The sequence below is a fragment of the Etheostoma spectabile genome, chromosome 13 (assembly GCF_008692095.1).
Source record: "Etheostoma spectabile isolate EspeVRDwgs_2016 chromosome 13, UIUC_Espe_1.0, whole genome shotgun sequence".
NCBI classification, from domain to species: Eukaryota; Metazoa; Chordata; class Actinopteri; order Perciformes; family Percidae; genus Etheostoma; species Etheostoma spectabile.
In genome coordinates this window covers 24,469,674-24,474,786 of record NC_045745.1, presented here as the reverse complement: position 1 = coordinate 24,474,786, position 5,113 = coordinate 24,469,674, and the positions used below count along the sequence as shown (strand labels likewise).

At 44.6% G+C, this 5,113-nt stretch overlaps 1 protein-coding gene across 1 annotated transcript in view; it reads right to left on the bottom strand.

The window, feature by feature from the left end:
• The window catches only part of LOC116700896 (V-set and immunoglobulin domain-containing protein 10-like 2), a 9,614-nt gene that overhangs the window by 2,710 nt on the left and 1,791 nt on the right, over positions 1 to 5,113 (bottom strand). The window lies entirely within an intron of this gene.

Here is a 5,113-nt window from a genome sequence, read left to right as displayed (position 1 = left end):
CAAGACCTCTTGCCACCCAATGTAAATTTTTCTAGATCTGCCACTGTTTGCACGCCAAAACTCTCTCACGTGCGTGTGATATGTCCCCCAAGACACAATACAAACATGCATAGTGTGCATGTATACAGCTGGGATGTCAATGAGGGAAAAAGTCCTGTGCTTTGGAAAGGCTTAACAAAAATTAACAACTCATGGCTTAAAAATATACTATAGAAAGAGTCATAATCGCCCATGTTTTCAGTTCAAGGTGTCCTGGCAGCAGTTTTACAGATGTCTCTTTTACAATGGTGGCCAATGGGGTAAATCCTATCTGGGCTGCAGGGGGTGTTTTTTCGTTGCAAGTCCGTGAGTGGCCACAAGACAAAATCAGCAGATGGGCTGAGCACTGTATGTGGGAGCCCAGTCTACACCACTGCCACACTCTGCTGCGGGTGTATGTGGAGGTGTATGTGGAGGTGTGAATGTGTGTGAGTGTGTGTAAGTGCATTTGCAAGCGTTTGGCTCTGTTTTAAAGTCTTAGTGTGTACAGGAAGCTTGAAAAAGGCGAGATAAATAAGACTGAATGAAGTTTGACTGTTTAAAACAGAATAAACAAAGGGGTTTCTGGGTAACACTGAAAACAGGAGTTTAATTGAAATTGAAAAGATCAGGGAGTTGTGTTCAGTGTTAACTACAGGTGGGGACTGCAGTTGGAAAATGGCAATCTGCTAGAACCTGGCACAACGCATATTCTCTTGTTGTACAAGACTAGTGTTTTATTGTGTGCTGTCCCTGTCTTGAAATAAATAAATTACATTACAAAAATAATGCTGAAAAGGCAATAACATATGTGTTCTCTTCGTCTTGTGCTATAAATATTAAATCTGAGTTATCATCTGTCTTTTAAACTCCTTGCTATTTGCAGCACCAAGACAGAAGAACACAGGTCAGGACTGGGTGGAGAGAGGTTCACAGACAGAGCAGGAGACTGATGGCATAGTCAAGTTCAGAGGTCACAATCACACTCACAGTAGACGGTCAGGGATGGTTTTTTTTGGAACGGGTGTTGAGGTAGTTGTTCTGTGCCAAGCAGGCGTAGTTGCCAGTGTGCATGCGGTAGATCTTAGTGATGGTTAACTGCGCCCATGTACCTGAGTTTTGTAGACCAGACGAACTGACTGGCCGGGTTGGACTGGGCTTGACACAGTAAACGGTCTCTCTCTCCAGGGCTGAATATCCCCGCTCTGTTATACTTACAGTCACGTCTATCTGAGATATCCGGGCCAACTGGGAGAAAAGACATGCACACACTCAAGATATAGCCGCAGACATGTTACGAACACAAGAATCATGAGCTCAGCGTCAGCAATGGTAGCTACAACACTGCCTCCGTACCCAATATTAAACCACTGGAGTTCAAGTATTACCATACACACTACAAGCAGGTTTGATAATGTGTTAGGTGATGACTTATCAAGTTATCATTCAACCCACGCATAAGTTACATTTTCTCTGAGTTGGAGAAATGTTGAGTGTTACCTAATGCTTTCTGTATTTTCTGTCATATTTATAATGTTACAATAGAATTTCATGTAAAGTCGGCCTGCCACACAACCGTTTGACTTGTATTTTTTGAAATATGTTGGGTCCATATGGTTTGTGTTTAGTGTTGTGAATGTGAATGGGTACCTTCTCTGTCACTCTAGCCACTGAAAAGAATAAGGCGGAGAAATCAGCCAATACAAACTGTCAGTCTAACGTCATGTTGCCTGAGCTCATTACTATTCATGAGCTTGCCTAGTTGCGCTGGGCAAAGGTGTCTACTAGCTAGGCTCTCATTGGCTAGTTGTTTAGCCAATCAGCTTGACATATTAATGAGAACTGGCACAAATCAAGCTGAGTCTTTCTATACCACACTAGAATGGCTTAAAACAAGGTAACCAAGCATTTTTCCACATAAAAAGGTTATGATACCATAGTAGCAGGACACCTTTAAACGTGGCCTGATGCTCTAAAATAAGGTAAACATATTTCAGAGAAATCCCTGTAGCATAAACCTCCGATTTCCCAGATTTTTTTTCTACTCTCGTTGGTGTCACGTAACACCTATGTTTCGGCCCTCCGGGTGCGCATCGTACATGCACCCGGTGGAAATAGGGGTGAGGCGATACAGGTGCAGCAGCAGCCATTGCAGTATGAAAAGATAAATTGTTGAACATTAAAGCATGTATCAAACTATCTTCTAGAATCACAAAATACAATATTAATCTGAAAACAGTATATATAGGCCGTTGCCATAGTTTTAATTGGTATTTGAAAGTTTGTATTAAAGAAAGTAGATATAAATGCATTTCTAAAGTCTATGGTTTATTTTTTTTTAAACTTGAAACACCCAACTCTTTACCCAAACTCCCAAATACTCACAGATGGTGTTCCAGCATAACCGTTAGAGCTCTCACTGTTGACGTTTTGCTGGCCACACAGCGGTAACCCCGGTGTGGTTGCGATTGATGTTGGTCCGTTGATAATGTTGGTGTTTCCCTGTGCAAAAGGCTGAGATGTTTCCGCTGCGGGTCTCATGCTCCCACACATACTGGATGGGTCCAGTGCCATTTTCCAGATTGCAGCGCATCCACATCGTAGATCCCCCACCGAGATACATCACTCATCAGGAGGTAAGGCTTACTGACGGGAACTGTCTTCATGACTAGGTCAAAACACATGTAGGTATGTTGTAACTTTGTTCATCTGCTGTCACAGGAAGAAACCCCCCCCCCCCACAAACACCACACCCTAAGCTATGGGGACAACAGCACCGGTAATGTTTGAATAATCACCTAACTCCCCTGTTACCTTTTTGTAATGTCCATGATTCATGTTTTTTGCATGTATTTTCTCATCTGTTCGCTAAGACATCCCTACCTCAATCTCCTGTCCTTTGCTCAATTCTTGTCCATAAGTCCCCTATCTGACCACACTTTCCTCACTCTGTTCACTTACTATACCGGAGTCTTAGCAGCAGAAGGGTGTCCGACGGTGCGGTGGTTGACAGGTGTGATGCGGAACTGGTAGGTAACGGTTGGTATCAGTCTCCCTACTGTGTAGATCCTGACTTCGGGTCCTGGATGATATAGGGTCCAGCTTGTGGTTTGATCCTCTCCTCAGTCCTCCTGTTTTGAATCATTGTTGTCCACCCTTCCTGGTGCTCTGACACCCCATATGTGCTGCAGGATGAAACCTGTCCATCCTCCTCCTCCTTCATTCTCTACCTGCCATTCCCACTCCACCTCGTTACGCTGTTGGCTGTTGTACATCACTTTGACCAGGGTCACATTAGGTGGCATGGGTACCCTGTTTAAAGACACAAATACAACCGATAAACTCATGTGTCCCCTGTTACATCACAATTCTTTTACATTTTGGTTTGCACAGGTTGCTTCTGTCCTGGTTCCAGCTCTCTGAGTGTCAGCTTATTTTTCCCATACAGATGGTATCAATCTTTTTATTTACTCAGCAAGTAAATAGCAATTGTTATTCACAACTGTCAACATCTTAACAAAGCTCTAGCATAAGACACAGATATAGGTACAAAATGAAACTACTGTTGACTCTAAAGTGACTTAATTCAGTTCCTCCCACTGCGTTGGAAGAGAGCATTTGTACTCGCGCTGTCTTGTGTGTTTTGTGTCTTTCACAGTCAGATTGGCCCATGCAGATGTTTGCAGCAGTACGTACTTTGAGGTGTCTAGGACGCCCACACCCTGATTGTTAACCGGTGATTTCACTGGCAGGAAGGGTTTTGGATCTCAGGTTCAGGTGGCTGAACGTCACTCCCCGTCGTATACAGACACAACTCTGCGCTGTGTCAGCAATACAGGAGCCTCTACAGGGGACAATGAATAAATGAGTTATTAACATCATATTGCTTTTTTTTTGTCAGATGTGTCTGACAATGTGCACTGACCCAGTCAGCCTGCAGGTTTTGTTTTGGACCAAAGTGGATGCTTAGCGGCAGTGTAGGGTTTTCCGCTGCGTGCGGTGCCGTAGCGAAGGATCAGGATTGGAGTTTTCTTCTCCACCTTTGACCTGGCCATCTGGCCCTCCCACCACACCAAGGCTTTTGGGGCCCCTCCATCCCAGGACACAGCATCAATACTGTGTATGTTAGTCACATAGGCAAAACACTCCGGCTCTGCAGGGGGAATATCAGCGAGGAAAAAGGCTTAAGTAGACGAACAATGAGCAAAAAACACTCTTTCCCCTTTCTTTGTTTCTTACATGTGCGTGTGCTGCACTGTGTTGATTGTTTGAGAGCCAGGTGGGAGCCCAGGCAAGTAAACAAGCTGTTGAGTTGAGGCCTTCAGATGGCAGCAAGACGGCAGTGTTTCATTGGATTGTTTGCTGCCTGTGCCAGCCTCGTCTTGGCCCACTTGGTTCCCGAGTCCGGTCCAGTGGAGAAAGGGAGGGTAATCCGCCGGGCCAAGAGCAGAGAGTGTCTCACAGTGTATAATTCAGAGCTGCCTCAACAGAACAGGGAGCCATCGGGTGGGTCTGCGGGGATGAGATTCAGTGTAACGTGTGTGTCAGGTTGTTGGCTTTTAAACACTCCTACCTAATTCGTAGGGAAAAAAATGCTTTTCCTGAGATATCTATTCACTTCCACTTTTTCTTAGGCTAAAACTAGGCAACATAGATGAATGGCAAGTCCATACAAAGCCTGTCTTCTCTAAATGTGAAGATGTGTAAAAAAAGGAAATGCTCGCTATCTCTCTTGGGGATAGTTTCTTTTAGTCAGAATATTATGATCTGAGTAATAGATCAAAATGCATAACCTCAGCACAACAAAACCAGAGCAGAACGACACGTGCGTGTGTGCAAGCATGCATTTGCAAGCGCAAGCTTTTTGGTCTGTTTTGAAGTCTTAAGCCCTATTGCACACGATAGTAACATCTAGGCACCTTGTGTGATCTGCGTTTTCGGAGGCACATTCAGGGTAAGCAAATCCTGCTTTTACTTGAATTTACTGAAATATCTGTACCCCAGAGTTGGCCACCCGGAGGCGCTCAGGAGGCCAGCCAGGGCGAGGCCGCCGCACCACACTTGGTTGGGTTTACGATCTTTTTGAGCCGAGCCT